The following is a 17,187-nucleotide window of genomic DNA, read 5'->3' on the forward strand; positions in this document are numbered from 1 at the left end:
ATACCAATATAAGCATTGGAATCAGAGAGAAGAGATAATTAGGTAATGGTCCCAATGAAGCTTGGACCTCCATGAGTACTTGATCCCTTAATCTCTGACTGTCTAGCCTCTACCTTCAGCCCTGACTCTCCTCTGGGGCTCTTGTCCATGGTCTCCTTGCCCCTTACCCTGAACTTTCTGGCCTCCTCTTCTACCTGTCTTTGTTACCCACCAGTGTCTGGGAACTAAAAGCCATAAATAATTTCACTGACTCTACTAACCTCAATGGAAACAGAGAAAGGAGGTGTGAAGAAATAAATTCCTGGCATCCTAGTTTGAAATACTGAACACATTTTCTTCCCAACTTTTTCCTAACATGGCGATTAGATTTTATGGGATGCCCAAGACTTCTGATACATTACAGATTAGGTAATAACAGCTATCCATTCATATGTGATATCTCTGTATCTCACCTCTCTCTAGGTAGGTATTATCATCTCCATATTAAAGATTGGGAATGTGAGACACAAAATGATAAAGTAACTCGCCAAAGATCACGCAGTAGAGACAGAGCTAAGATAGGAACTCGGACGGTCTGATTCTAGAGTGGAGGCTTCACAGTTAACCGATTTGTAGCTGACGTCTTTCTCCATTCAAAGAAAACTTCTTTCAGCTCGTAGAGGAGTAGGTGTAGTCCTAGCATTCCAAAACCTGCATTTTCTTCTGCATCAGAAAGGGGAACACCCTTTCACTGGACAAACAGAAGACTATTGCCTTAGCAGCAGAGAACAGGATCACACCATCTCCACTGTGGCCCAGCATGATCAGTTCAAAAAATTACTCAAAACCGACTGAAAAGAAACTCAGAGCCCTTCAAAATGCATGGCATTTATTTACAAGAACCAAGTTTTAGGGCCAGTTGTAAATGTCTAAAAATCACTGTGGGGAGACTAAATGTCTTTTCCAATTTCTCTAAAGTGTGGCTTCTCTTTGGCTGCTTCTTCTGGGGTTGACTATTACATTAATGCAAGAATAAATAGCTGGAATGTTAGAGCTGGAATGGATAAAGGAACCCTAAACAATGTGCAGGAAATAAAATGAAAAATGAAATACAGGAAGAACTAATGTAATTATGTAATTCACACTAAGCAGTTCAAATTTTACTTTCTAGAGTCAATTTTTATTTGAAACAGTTGTTTTTCCCATCTAGGAAAGTTTAGAATACAGGATTCTTCATAATATACACTTCACTTTGTTTTTTAAAGTAAAGTATACTGAGGTATAATTTACATACAATAAAATTTACCTAATTGAGCTGTAATTCTGAGTTTTGACAAGTGCATTAGTCACATAACCACTACCACAATCAAGGTACAGAACAAATCCAGGACCTAAAAATCTTCCCTCATGTTTTTTTGTAGTCAAACCCCTCACCAGCCCCTGGAAATCATTCATCTGTTTTCTGTCCCTGTGGTATCAACTTTGCAAGACCGTCACAGAAACTGAATCATAAGGTACGCAGCCCATTCATCCTGGCTACTTTTAACATTTATTTATTTTTGAGACAGAGCATGAACGGGGGAGGAGCAGAGAGAGAGGGAGACACAATCAGAAGCAGGCTCCAGGCTCTGAGCCATCAGCCCAGAGCCCGACGCGGGGCTCGAACTCACGGACCGCGAGATCGTGACCTGAGCCGAAGTCAGACGCTCAACCGACTGAGCCACCCAGGCGCCCCCATCCTGGCTACTTTGACTTTGCCTAATGAATCTGAAATTCATTTCTGTTGTTGAAGATTTGTTTTCTAATGTTTAAATGTTGTTCACTCCTTTTTTAATGCTGAGTATTCCAACGAAAAGATAAGCCACTATTTGTTTATTCATTCAGTAACTAAAAGACATTTGAGGTGTTTCCAGTTTGGGGCAATTATGAGCAAAACCACTATAAACATTGCATATAGGCTCATATATGAATATACTTTCATTTCTCTTAGGTAAGTACCTAAGACAGGGAATTGTTGAGTCCTATGGGTCACGTGTTTCACCTTTTAAGCATCTGCCAAACTATTTTTCAAGGTAGCTATTCCGTTCCACATTCCTACTACCAGTGCATGAGAATTCCATCCTTGCCCTCCATCCTTGCCAGCAGATATTAATAAGAGGTTTTCTAAAGCCGTTTTAAATGGCAGTGTTATCTCATTATAGTTTTAATTTGGATTTTCCTAATGACTAATGATGTTGACCATCAACATCATGTGCTCATTTATGCTACCCACTTACTTTCCTCAGTGAAGTATCCCATTTTTTGTTCATTTTTTATTGATTGCTTATTTTCTTATTACTGATTTTTGAGAGCTCTTTATATTTTTTTGATACAAGTCCCTTATCAGGTGTTTTGCAAATATTTTCTCTCAGTCTGTGGCTTGTCCTTTCAAGAGTCTTTTGAAGAGCAGAAATTCAAAATTTATCATTCTTAAAATATTATAGAATCTGATTCTTGTGTTATTTAAAAAAGCCTTTGCCTATTCCAAGGTCACAAAATTTTTCTCCTGTATTTTCTGTAGGAAATTTTATAGTTTAGGGTTTACATAGGTAGGTCTGTATTTTTATTTAATTTTTATTCATGGTGTGATACAGATTATACATGGATGACCAATTATTACAGTACGTTTTTCTGTTAGTCAAAAATGTCCAAGAAAAAGAAAATCTGACTCTGAACTGAGCTTAAAATCTAGTTGCCAACACCAAGAATCAGGGAATCTTAAATGCACACTGTTAAGTGAAAGAAGCTAATCTGAAAAGACTATACATACTGTATGATTCCAAACTATATGACATTCCGGAAAAGGAAACACTATGGAGACAGTAAAAAGATCAAAGGTTAATGAAGGCTGAGGGAAGAGGAGGGGAGATGAAAACATGGAGCACAGAGGATTTTTAGGACTGTGCAGCAAGTCTGTATTATACAGCAATTGTGGATACAGTTATTACATATGTGTCAAAATCCATAAATGTGCAACACCAAGAGTAAACCCTAATACAAACTATGGGCTTTGGGCGACAGTGATGTGCCAGTGTTGGTTTACCAATTGTAAGATATGTACCAGTTCTGGTGCTGGGTATTGATAATGGGGGAAGGTATGAACATGTGGGGTAGGGGTTATATGGAAAATCTCTGTACCTTTCTCTCAATTTTTCTATGAATTTAAATTACTCTTAAAAAATGAAGTCTTTCTAAAATTCATAAAATGCACAACACAAAGAATGAACGCTAATGTAAATTATGGACCTTAGTTAAGAATAATGTATCGTGGGATGCCTGGGTGGCTCAGTCAGTTAAGCATCTGACTTCGGCTCAGATCATGATCTCACGGTTTGTGGGTTTGAGCCCCGCGTTGGGCTCTGTGCTGACAGCTCAGAGCCTGGGCCTGCTTCAGATTCTGCGTCTCCCTCTCGCTCTGTCCCTCCCCGGCTCATGCTCTGTCTCTGTCTCTCTCTCTCAAAAGTAAATAAACATTAAAAAAAAAAAGTATCGTTATTAGCCCATCAACTGTAACAAGTGAACCATACTAACACAAGATATCAATAATAGGGAAAACTGGGGGGCAGGGAATTTATGGTAACTTTCTGTACTTTTCACTCAATTTTTCCACAAACCTAGAACTGCTCCACAAAAGATGTGAAAAGGTCCTAAAATAATAACGAAGGAGCATACAAAATTAATCTGTTATGATAAGCCCCTTATAGTGTCTTCTCAGGAACTATTCTACTCACATTTGCATTTTATATCCAATACATTTTATTTTTTTTTTTTCAACGTTTATTTATTTTTGGGACAGAGAGAGACAGAGCATGAACGGGGGAGGGGCGGAGAGAGAGGGAGACACAGAATCGGAAACAGGCTCCAGGCTCTGAGCCATCAGCCCAGAGCCCGACGCGGGGCTCGAACTCACGGACCGCGAGATCGTGACCTGGCTGAAGTCGGACGCTCAACCGACTGCGCCACCCAGGCGCCCCAAATATCCAATACATTTTAATATGAGTGAAGTATGAACACAGAAAATATTTTTGATATATATGTTTTCCTTGTAATAGTATTTCTGGTTAAGAAGAAATTTTTAAAAGAATCATTATTTATCCCTTTATATTCAACAAATATTTATTGAATTATTATTACATGCAAAGCATGGAGACAGATATTAAAGCAGGTCAGAGATGACAGGGGCAGCTTTGGCTCCCAATAGGCTTGAAATACCATCAGACCAGCGGTTTTCAAACAGGGACAATTTTGCTCCAAGGGGACACTGGGTAATGTGTGGACATATTTTTGATTGTTAGGACTAGGCGTGAAGCTGCTACTAGCATCTAGAGGTCAGGGGGCTACTAAATACCCAACATTGTACTGGATAATCCCCTCCACCCACAATCAGTCCCCCCCCACAAGAGCTCCAAGACTGAACAACTCTGCATTCAAGAGATGAAAAAACAATTACCAAGATTATGTAATTGTAGTCATATGGGAAACTAATAATGAGCAAGTACCACAGATAGACTGATAATATCAAGTCGGAAGGGAAAAAAGAAAAATGTCTAAAGACAGGATAGAATCTGCCCTAGTGTATGTTAACAACAGTTTCCTCCAGGTTGTTTTGGTGTATTTACTTTCATTACAGTGTCTTTTGGAAAAAGAAGTATCCTTGGGGTGATAGAATCTGCCCTAGTGTATGTTAACAACAGTTTCCTCCAGGTTGTTTTGGTGTATTTACTTTCATTACAGTGTCTTTTGGAAAAAGAAGTATCCTTGAGGTGGGAGGAGATTCAAATTTACCACCTTTTTGGTTTTACTGGGTCATGCTCAGAAGAAAGGTTTTTTTCTAAACTAACATCATTACCATACTTTTCTGTTGTCTTTTATGATTTTAACATATTTTTTTTAAATTTTTTTTTTCAACGTTTATTTATTTTTGGGACAGAGAGAGACAGAGCATGAACGGGCGAGGGGGCAGAGAGAGAGGGAGACACAGAATCGGAAACAGGCTCCAGGCTCTGAGCCATCAGCCCAGAGCCCGACGGGGGGCTCGAACTCACGGACCGTGAGATCGTGACCTGGTTGAAGTCGGATGCTTAACCGACTGCGCCACCCAGGCGCCCCGAACATATTTTGATCTTTAATTCACTTACAATGTTTTAAATGTGTAATATTTCGTTTGTTCCATACAGATAGTCTGCTACCATATGAGATATCATCATTACTATATACTGGATTCCTGTGAATACCTGGGGTCTTTCTCTAGATTATCAATAAAATTCCTCTGATCTGTCTATTCTTGTCATGTATCAAACTGTTTTAAAGCCTGCAGGTTTAGAGTTGGTTTATCAAATAAAAGAAGTCACCTCTTACTATCTCCCCAAAATTTCTAGGCTCTTTTTGCACATTTACTCTTCTAGATGATATTCAGAATCAGCATCTCAAAAGATAGAGCTATAAATAAATTGAGTAACACAATAGTTTCAATAACATTATTTTATAAAGCATTTGAAAAAGAGTGACCATTTATTGGTTGAAACTCTTAACAATAGGAAATGAAACTAGAATAACCAAAAGTTTTTTAAAGATGACCACAGGACTACTGATGACTCGGTTGGTTGAGTGTCAGATTCTTGATTTTGGCTCAGGCCATGATCTCACAGTTCATGGGATCAAGCCCCACATTAAGCTCCGTGCTGACAGTGTGGAGCTTGCTTAGAATTCTCTCTCTCTTCCTCTCTTTATGACCCTTCCCTGCTTGTGCACACACACTCTCTCTCAAAATAAATAAGTAAACTTTTTAAAAAATGACAAATTACAATTAATGACTAAAAGTTAAAAAAAAATAATTTTTTCAGGGCACTTGGGTAACTCAATAGATTAAGTGTCTGGCTCTTGATTTCTGCTCAGGCCATGATCTCACGGTTGGTGAGATCCAGCCCCACATCAGGCTCTGCACTGATGGTATGGAGCTTGTTTGGGATTCTCTCTTTCCCTCTGTCTCTGCCCCTTCCCTGCTCACACTCTCTCTCTCTTTCTAAAAATAAATAAATAAACTTAAAAAAAAAAGAAAGAAAGAAAGAGGGACACTTGGGTGGCTCAGTTGGTTAAGCTTCCTACTGCAGCTCACGTCATGATCTCACAGTCCGTGTGTTCAATCCTCACATCAGGCTCTGTGTTGACAGCTCAGAGCCTGGAGCCTGCTTCGGATTCTGTGTCTCCCTCCCTCTCTGTACCTCCCCTGCTTGCACTCTGCTTCTCTTTCTCTCTCCCACTCAAAAGTAAATAAACATTTTAAAAAGTTAAAAAAAGAAAGAAAGAAAGAAAGAAAGCTTCCAAAGTGGGTTAGATTTTAAAAGTCCACCAAAATCCTCAAATTATGAATCAAAAGAAAAATACAACTCCAACTTCTTAATATTTAGGAAATGCTAGGATATTCTGTACTTAATACAAGCACTTCATATGCAAATGTGATGTTAGCAAAAATGTGGGAAGTTCCTTGTCATCAATAAAGAGCTCCTGAGGGCTCAAAAGAAAGAGCTCTTCTAGTATCAGTCAGGTTACTCTATATTTGAAAAGGGATCAGGCAGAGCTACAGGAAGAGAGAATAAGAAGATAGTGACAGGAAAAGAATTACTGCAAGGAGCTATATTATATAATGCAGTACTTGGTATATCCAATAAATATCAATCCAATGAATAAATGAATAAGCAAAGAAATGACTTTATGAAAGTTGGCAAGTAATTGGAGGAAGAGCTATGTAAGAAAACCTGATTCATGAAGGAATTTGCAGGGTAAACAGCCCAAGGCACTAGCTGACATACTAGGGGGTTAAAAGACAACTTGTTTTGAGACTTCATGAAGAATGCTAAAGTCACTTTAAGTAGAGAAGCAGTCAGAAGGATAGGGTAATTAGAACAGATTGTGTTGAAAATAAGTTTGACTTAGTTTTTGTTTTTGTTTTTTAAGAATGTTTATTTATTTTGAGAGAGAGACAGGGCAAGAAAGGTAGGGGCAGAGAGAGAGAGAGTGAGAGAGAATACCAAGCAGGCTCCACGCTGTCAGCACAGAGCCCAATGTGGAGCTTGATCTCAGGGAACCGTGAGATCATGACCTGAACAGAAACCAAGAGTTGGACCTTAACTGTCTGAGACACCCAGGCACCCCAAGTTTGACTCAATTTTTAACGAATAAAGATGAGACAGACTGCCAAGAGCAAATGTAGCCTCTTAGTAGAATCAGACTCAAAACAAATACACAAGATGTAATGTACTTTTGTAAAGACAACTTTTACCAAAAAAAAAAAAAAAAAAAAGGTTTTTGAAGAATCAAGAAAGTACACATATAGCCTTATATCTTAATGCTAGAATGCAATCCCCCAACCTGAAATTCTGTTCTTGGGGTGAGATTTGCAACTACTATGGAAGGAAGAATATTTGTGAGACTTACAAGATAATAATTGAGTCATTTCCCTTCTATCACTTTATTTAAGTTCACTGGATTTTTTAAAATATGCATATCAGAACCAAAGCAGGAAAAAACAAAGTTTAAAAAAGAAAGAACGTCATTCATTCTAACAGCTGTGACCATTGTACCCTAATTCTGCAGGGCCACTGAGCTGGACTGTCCTGCAGGAGAGGGAACCTAACAATAGACTGTACACTAAAATGCAGTTTTGGGGGCGCCTGGGTGGCGCAGTCGGTTAAGCGTCCAACTTCAGCCAGGTCACGATCTCGCGGTCCGTGAGTTTGAGCCCCGCATCGGGCTCTGGGCTGATGGCTCAGAGCCTGGAGCCTGTTTCCGATTCTGTGTCTCCCTCTCTCTCTGCCCCTCGCCCGTTCATTCTCTGTCTCTCTCTGTCCCAAAAATAAATAAACGTTGAAAAAAATTTTTTTTTAAAAAATAAAATGCAGTTTTTCCACAACGCTAAAATGCGAGCTGCTCTCTTAAAAAAGAAAGAGCAATAAAAGTCACCCCAGAATGTGAGAAGACATGAGCGCCAATGTTCTAAGACCTTTACAGAAAGTCAGTGAAGACACAAAAAGAAATAGTTAAAACAGACTGTAGGTACCAAATATCAACAAGCCACATACCAATTTGTGGTTGAAATCTTGCTAAAGGTGCTCAAAGTAAGATCACACCATGATTTTTCTAAATCCTCCTTCAGAATTCATGAAATTTCAAACATGCTCTTGGATGAAATCTACTTTAGTTCAACTAGCATAAAATGCCTTTCCTATATAATCCCATATTTTATATTCTAGGTAAACAATATGGAAAAACTTAGTCAAGCATTTCCAGGCAATGAAGTAGTGAACAAGAGGCCATAGTAAGTCTACGCACATCAAACATACTAACTGCCATTAGTAGTGCTGCCAGCTCAGAGCCTGGAGCCTGCTTCGGATTCTGTGTCTCCCTCTTTCTGTCGCTTCCCGGCCCATGCTCTGTCTCTGTCTCTGTCTCTGTCTCTCAAAAATAAACATTAAAAAATTAAATTTAAAATGTTTAATTTTTGATACCTCAGTTTCATTAAAACCCATGCCCAATTCTTTTTAAGTTTATTTTATTTCATTGAGGGGGGTGGGCAGAGAGAGAGAGAGAGAGAGAGAGAGAGAATCCCAAGCAGGCTCCGCAATGTCAGCACAGAGCCTGACATGGGGCTCGAACCCACAAACCGTGAGATCATGACCTGAGCCGCAATCAAGAGTTGGATGCTTAACCGACGGAGCCACCCAGGTGCCCCAAATCCATGCCCAATGGTAACCATTTGCATATCATCTTTGATTTTCCCGTGTTTCATTAAATAATTAGTGCCTGCTTAGATAGTACATTTTAACAACAAAGATTGAGTGCCTATTATATGTGTGACCTTACGACAGCTATTAATGATCCACCTCAAGTTGAGAATCTTCAAGTCTTCCTGATGAGGGACAGGACTGTCCCTTACATCTGCCTAGCAGGATCTCCTATCAGCACCCTTCCTGAGGAGCATCTGATCTGTTTTCAATATTGACCTGTGCCTCACTTTCCCAAGGTCCCAAACTTCATCATGAGAGGGCAGGGGTGACTAGAGTACAAAGACCAAAAATTACTCCCGTTTATAAACCAGGAAAAAAAAGAAACAACAACAACAAAAAACCCAACAACATCAAATTGCAAAGGGATGGATAGCAATGATGAAATCAGAGATGGAACTTCACCCAAATACAGAGACTCTCCTGTATTTTTAGCAGGAGACCTCATTCTCTTTCTGGAAGTAATGTGAGATGGGAAACAGAGAGAAAAGGGAAAATGCCTTTTTCTTTTGTGCATCTATTCTGTAAAGATATGTACCTAAGATGTTTTATCTTCTAGTATTTAGAGCTCCAGAAGTTAGAAGGAGTCAGTGTAAATCTAGATACTTGTCCTTTGAAGGCATAAAATTCCCATTTTACATAGCTTGAGACACACATTTTTTATCCACTTATTCATTGATTCATTTTATTTGTTAGATTACTTACAATGAAGAAAAAGTCGCCTCCAAATATTTTATTTTTTAGGAGGTTAACGACAGAAAAAGTCATAAATGATGAAATATCTTTAAATCAAAAATCCTCCCTTTCACTGAATGTATGCTAGTTGCTCTGCTTGACTATGGTTGTGTCTGCTGTTAGGGGAAATTACTGGGTGAAGCTTCACGTGCAAAGTTTATCTCTAGCTGCTGCCTGAAGCAGGAACAGTGCTTTAGTTTCCAAAATAGAAAAGGGTCTTCTGAATGAAACTTTAAGAAGTTAGGTTAAAATGAAAGTCCAGTGGGTGAAGAGGGCAAATACAACAAACATGGAAATTATTAAACAGACTGTAGGTGCCACATGTCAATAGGCCACAGATTAATTTGTGGTTGAACTCTTCCTAGAGATGCTCAAAATGAAACAGCACCATGAATTTCCTAAACTCTCATTTAGAATCAGTGAAATTTCAAATATGCTCTTGGATGAAATTTACTTGTGCTCAACTAGTATAAAATGCCTTTCCTATAAAAGAAAAGCAAAAATAAAAAATTTTAAACTTATGTTTGTTTTAAGTGATTATGAAGGATTAAAATATATAAAATGAAATGCAGATGAAATTATTAGGCAATAGATCATTTAAAAATGAAAAAATGACCTGGGGTGCCTGGGTGGCTGAGTCCGTTAAGCATCCGACTTCAGCTCAGGTAATAATCTTGTAGTCCGTAGGTTCCAGTCCTGCGTTAGGCTCTTGTGCTGGCTGACAGCTTAGAGCCTGAAGCCTGCTTTGGATTCGGTGTCTCCCTCTCACTCTGCCCCTCCCCTGCTAGTGCTCTGCCTCTTTCTCTTTCTCTCTCAAAAATAAATAAACATTAAAAAAAATAAACATTAAAGATAAACATAAGAAAATGACCTTAGGTTTCCCTTTAAGAAGAATTGCATCCAGGTGAATGAACTATGTCATATTTAGCCTACGCAATTCTTAAATCGCCAACATAGACTAAAATGGGAATTTGTAATGGGGGACTGAGAAGCCTTTAAGTATAGTTTTGCAACACAATGCTGTAAGAAGCCCTTAATGTCCTTTAATCAAGAAAAATGGAAGTATAACTTTCTCAAACTAGAGCTACACTAATTCAATAACGGAGCAGCACTAAAAATGAATTCTCTATTCAATTCAGGCTATAGTCAAACATTTAAAAAAACAATCTAAGTCAAAAGGGATGAGATTCTATAAACAGACCATTACAACTAACTTCCAAAGACAGCCTTTATATGTTTTCTACACGTATTCTGTCTATACAGTTATGAGAGCATATTTTTACTCAGATTTCTAAAAAAGACTACTAATTTCTAAAATTGGCATTTCTGACTTTTGTTACTTTTCAATTTTTTCCCCCTTTATGGCTCTGTTTCTGGGTTCTATATTCATTGCATTCATCTACCTGGCTTTTGCTGCAACAATATCCATTATATTAATAACTATAGCTTTTTAACAAGAATTATATTTGGTCAGGCAAGTCTTCCTGACTTCAAACTGTTTTTTGTTTATTCTGGGAATACTCTAAGGCCATTTGCTTAGTCTGACCATATTCTTTGGGCGGCCACAAAAGCAGAAACTTGTATTTTCTAAAACTCACTCTACTCTTTCCTTTGCCCATTTTATGAAAGTGCTATCAGCATTCACGTTTGAATCTTTCTATAGACATTAGTCTTTAGTGAATGCCTACAGGCGAAACTTGGGTCATATGGTAACTTGATGTGTAATGTTATAAGAAACTGCTGTACAGTTTTCAAAATAGCTGCACCATTTCACACTGCCTGAGCAACATGCAAGAGTTCAACGTGTCCCACAATCTCACCAATACTCAGTTTGATCAGCCTGTAATTTTGTCATTTTGTGGGTATGTGCTATAGTGTGGATTGTGGTTTTAATTTAAATTTTACTAAAGATATTGAACATATTTTATATATACGCTTTGGTGAAGAGTCTAAAATTTTTGCTCACTTTTTATTTATTTATTTATTTAAAAAAAAATTTTTTTTTTCAACGTTTATTTATTTTTGGGACAGAGAGAGACAGAGCATGAACGGGGGAGGGGCAGAGAGAGAGGGAGACACAGAATCAGAAACAGGCTCCAGGCTCTGAGCCATCAGCCCAGAGCCCGACGCGGGGCTCGAACTCACGGACCGCGAGATCATGACCTGGCTGAAGTCGGACGCTCAACCGGCTGCGCCACCCAGGCGCCCCTTTGCTCACTTTTTAAAAAATTGGGTAGACCCTTTGTTAGGTAAAATTTCCATCTATTCCTGGCGTCCTGAGAGTGTTTATGACAAAGAGGTATTGAATTTTGGCACAGGTTTTTCATGACTTTTTTCGTTTTGGTTCTGTTAATGGAGTGAATTCTGATGCAGAAAATTTTAATGTTTAACCACATTAAGTTTTAGTTAACTTGCATTACAGGGACAAGTACCATTTAGTCATGATATATTAACATTTTTTAACATATTACTGCATTTGTTAATATTTTGTGAAGGATGTTTGCATATATGTTCATGTGGAATGTCAGATTATGGTTTTCTTTTCTTGTAACATCTTTGCCTTCTTTTGTCAGTATAATCCCGGCATTATAGATGAGTCAACAAGACTCATTATTTCTTTCTTAAAGATTTTATAAGACTTTTTTCCTCCCAAGAACTCTGTGGGCCTATATTCCCCCATGAAATAACTATACCTGTATTATGTTTTATAATAAAAATTATAAAAATAAACAACCATTTAAAGTCTTTGGAAACTGTTGTAAGGACATACAGCAAATGAAGAAACATCTGAGAACATAACTAAATCTTGGTAAGAACAGCAAGATTCTGTGTGGCACTTGAGCCACCCTGTTATCACCAGGTCAGAGAGATAAAAGCTCTACTCTGGGCGAATGAGTATCACCAAGAAGATAGAGTCCTCTCTTGCCAGCTCCCATTCAAGGTCTACAGTATCTTCTTAGGAGGGGCAGACCACCAGCATATCTTACCCTTCCCCAACCTTGTGCTGTAAAGCTGGCTGAGAAGACCAGAGTCCACCTTTCTGATCCATAGCTCTGCTTATAAAACAAGATGATGTGGGCAACTGCCCAAGACATGCTGCCGGCTCCAACGAGTGGCTCAGATATTTTGCCCTGGGAAAGAGGCAGGCCACAAAAATAGAGAGCGCCAAAGCTGGACCTCATATTATTTGAGAGTAAGAGTGGGGAAGACCAAGCCTAAGGGTATTCTTGAAAACAGTGGAGGCTCCAGTAATTACAAGGAGCTGGTAACCCCATGATAACAAGAAAGTAACCACAGACCAGCTAGCTTAGCAGAGAGATTCAAGGAAAGAAACAGCTAAGAATAGCTCTCCTAGGGTCAGAAAAACCTCCCAAGTACTAGCCTCAAAAAGCATCTGCGCATAGAGGCCTGAATTTAATTAGATCAGACCTGGAAGCAATTTTTGCCCCAGGATGTTGTTGAAAACAATAGAGGAATCAGCTGGCAATTAGTGGAACCTATTAACTGAGTGTTAAACCATTAGACCAGACTGCTTGATAGAAAGATCAGGGAAAGAGACTGGGAAAGAAAGCATTGTTAAAACCACTGCCATCCCAGGGTGACTTCATATGCCCAAGGCAACATCAGAGGTTTCCTACCAAGGGGGATAAACTTCCCCAAAATAGTTCAGCCAAGTCACCACAAACAGGCAAACAACAAAAATAAGCCCCCAACCCTTATCGATATCCAGAATTCCTATAATCTAGAATGTCTACTTTTCAACCAAAAAAATTATGATATGCAAAGAAACAGAAAAATTTCACTCATACACCTGAAAAAGAGCAGGCAACAGAAACTGCTCATGAGAGAGCCCAGATGATGAATTTAGCAGACAAAGACTTCAAGGCATGATTTATTAACATGTTCAGAGAATTAAAGGAAATCATGCTTTAAAAAGTAAGGAATGATATGATGGCAATGTCTCATCAAGTACAGGATATCAACAAAGAGATAGAACTCATAAAAGAAGCAGGGGCACCTGGGTGGCTCAGTCAAGTGTCTGACTTGGGCTTAGGTCATGATCTCACAGTTTGAGGGTTTGAGCTTCATGTCAGGCTCTGTGCTAACAGCTCAGAGCCTGGAACCTGTTTCAGATTCTGTGTCTCCTTCTCTCTCTGATCCTCCCCTGCTCAGGCTCTGTCTCTCTTAAAAATAAACATTAAATGATAACAATATCATTAAATGATAACAATAATAATAATAAAGTGTGTTTGTATTTGGTCTTGCTTTTCATCCAGTTGGACCATTCCTGCCTTTACAACGTAGAGTTTAGACTGTTCCCATTTAATGTAATTACAACTATAGTTAGGTTTAAGTCTACCTTCTTGTTATTTATTTCCTATTTTTTCTATCTGCTTTTTGATCTCTTTTTTCCCATTTCCCTACTTTCTTTGGTTTGAATATTTGTAGTATTCCATTTTGTCCTCTATTGGCTTATTAGCTATACTTATTCATTTTTATTTTTTGTGGTTGCTTTAGTGTTTCCAATATGCATCTTCAGTTTACCACAGTATACCTTAAAATAATATTACACCATTTCACATGTAACATAAAACTCTTAACACTGTGTATTTCCATCTTCCCTCTCCGGTCCCTTTGCTATTTTTACCATACATTTCAGTTTTATATTCTAAGACCCCCAAAATATAGAGCTATAATTGTGGCTTTAAGTCATGATTTCTTTTTTTAAATATTAGAATAATATTATTTAAAATATTAAAAATATTTTTAAAATATAAAATCAAAAGTTTCTTGTTTATCCTTATGTTTACCACTAACAGTACTTTTCTTTTCATTTTGTAGGGCTGAGTTTCCATTTGAAATCATTTGCCTTCAGCCTAACATTTTTTATAGCGCATGTGTCTCGTGGTAAATTCTTTTTCTCTGATGAAAATATGTCTTTATTTTGCCTTTATGAACAACATTTTCACTGTACACAGAATTGTTGAGAGCACTTGAAGATACCATTCCACTACATTGGTTGTCTGTGGCCACTCTTTGATTCCTACATGTAAGTTTACTTTTTCCTCTTGGTACTTTTGTTTATTTTTTCATTATGAGTGTTTCACATATTGATTATGGCATATCTTTGTGTGAGTTGTTTATCCTACAAGACAGATTTCAGGCTTCTTACATCTGCAGCTATTTAGTGTTCACAAAATTCAGAAAGATGTTAGCCATTACCTCCCCCAAACCCCACCTGTTTTCAGACTGTAATTACATGTAGGTTAGAAATACATGTAGTGATCCATAGATCACAGGGGCTTTTGCCCCTTTCCTTTTTTCCTACCTGCTCAATCTGGACAGCTTCTATTTTCCTGTCTTCAAGTTCACCAATCTTTACTTCCACACACTTAATTTCTAATCTGTTGTTAAATTCAATGTAATATTTTTCCCTACTGATACTGTACTTTTGAGTTCTAGAAGTTACATTCAGTTCTTTTCTAGTTTCCACTTTGTTTTTCAATACTGTGTTCAGGTTTTCCTTGAAATTCTTGAACACATTTGTAATTGTTTTAAAGTTCTTACTTGCTAATTTCATCACCTGGGTTATTTCTGGGTCTATTTCTCTACTGACTGATTTTTCTTCTGATAATGGATCACTTTTCCCTGCTTCTTCACATATCTAATAATTTTTTACTGGATGCTAGACATTATTAATTTTATATTTGAATCCCTGGATTCTGTGGTCTTCCATTAATCAATGTTGAATTTTGTTCTCACATACAGTTAATTTGTGCTTGTGGACCAACTTAAACCTGTAAAGCCTTGCTTTTGAACTTTTTATGGGTGTGTGTAGGGTAGCTCTTATTCTAGGGCTAGTTTAGTTCTTTTTCTAATGAATAACCTTTCTAGGGTCTTTACTAAATGCCTCAGGTGTTTAATAAAGTTCTCCATTCTGGTTGGTCAGAACTCAAGCATCTTTCAAACCTGCACAAATTCTGGTAGTTGTTCAGATTACAGCTTTTCAGCAATTCTTTCCCGGTTCTTTGCCCAACTTCCTGAAATCTTCCTCCAGACATATCCAGCTTGGTTTTCCATCAAATATTCAAGGAAACCCTTAAGCATATTTCTGAAGCTTTCTTCCTGCTTAGCATCTTTATTCTGCATATTTCAGCCACTGCTTTTCCAGTCTTTTCAGTTCAGCAAGATCACCATGACCTCCATGGGAATGCCTTCCTTTTGCTTGTGGTCTGAAAATTGCCTCCAAGGATAAAAAGCTGAGGTGACTGTCAAGTTCCCCTTATTTATTTCCTTTCTCAATGTCACCATCCTAAGCTCTTTTCCAATGTTTGAAAAGTGTTTATCTATAAAAATGTATTTTATTCAGCTTTTTAGTTATTTATAGTTCAACAACATGGTGACACAAGTTACTACCATGGCCAGAAGCAAAAGTCCAGGATTATTTTTATACACACTGAAATTTGCGAACCTCTGACAATGTTTTTACTGAGCTTACCTTTGATAAGAATCACTCTAGTAAACTTGTTAAAAAAAATTTCCAAGACCTCATTATCAGAGCTTTTGCTTTGAGATGAAGATGATTCTGATCCTGAGAGTATTGGAAGATATATTCAAAAAATAAAAGAACGGGGCGCCTGGGTGGCTCAGTTGGTTAAGCGTCCGACTTCGGCTCAAGTCATGATCTCGCGGTCCGTGAGTTTGAGCCCCGCGTCAGGCCCTGTACTGACAGCTCAGAGCCTGAAGCCTGTTTCAGATTCTGTGTCTCCCTCTCTCTGACCCTCCCCCATTCATGCTCTGTCTCTCTCTGTCTCAAAAATCAATAAACGTTAAACTTTTTTTTAAAAAAACAAAAAATAAAAGAACTAAAATTATCCCTTTTTTTCAGGTGACAGATTAAAATGTTACAAATTCAAATAGGCCTTGACTTCTCTTTTCATAAAAGGTCTTCTCTTTCATTATTGACATATCATTTATATTCTTCCTGGCGCTAACAAAAATGTATACTAAGTTAAGTAGTTTATTTAGCTCTAAGTTGTCTTTCTCCAACAGTACACCATAAGCATCATGATGACAGAGTTTTTCTGGTTCTCTACTGAATGCCCAAAACCTACCAACACAGAAAGGGCCACTAATAAGTATGGATCACTCTACCTTGGGCCTGGCCTTAAGTAACATAATATCTATGGAATCAACAAATGACTGGATTTAGAAACTTATGTTCTGTACAATTATGCACACGCACATACACATATACAAAATGACAGAAGGTCATCTTTTCACACTGTCTGGAAAATACCTCTTCAAAGTGTGAATGTCTGACTTAATTTCAATAAAAGGTAACAATGTACCAAATTCCACATTCCAATAAAACATTGATAAAGTACTAATGAGAATGGCACCATCACCTAATAATAGATGTTTCCTAATGTGTAGTCTTAACATAAAATTTTCATATTACTTTTCTAATGTGTAAACTAGAAACAATATTTTCAAGGTCATTACTGACATATAATGTAATTGACTCATTTAAGTATGCAGTTTGATATTGTCTGGCAATTTGTATACAATCACAATATTTTCAAGGTTATTACTGACGTATAATATAATTGACTCATTTAAGTATGCAGTTTGATATTGTCTGGCAATTTGT

At 37.8% G+C, this 17,187-nt stretch overlaps 1 protein-coding gene across 7 annotated transcripts in view; it reads right to left on the reverse strand.

The window, feature by feature from the left end:
* MYO3A (myosin IIIA) overlaps nt 1-17,187 on the reverse strand; it is a 243,192-nt gene that overhangs the window by 200,312 nt on the left and 25,693 nt on the right. The gene's annotated exons all lie outside the window — the stretch shown is intronic.

Source organism: Herpailurus yagouaroundi, unplaced genomic scaffold (assembly GCF_014898765.1).
Source record: "Herpailurus yagouaroundi ecotype Mexico unplaced genomic scaffold, PumYag 203, whole genome shotgun sequence".
Taxonomy (NCBI): domain Eukaryota; kingdom Metazoa; phylum Chordata; class Mammalia; order Carnivora; family Felidae; genus Herpailurus; species Herpailurus yagouaroundi.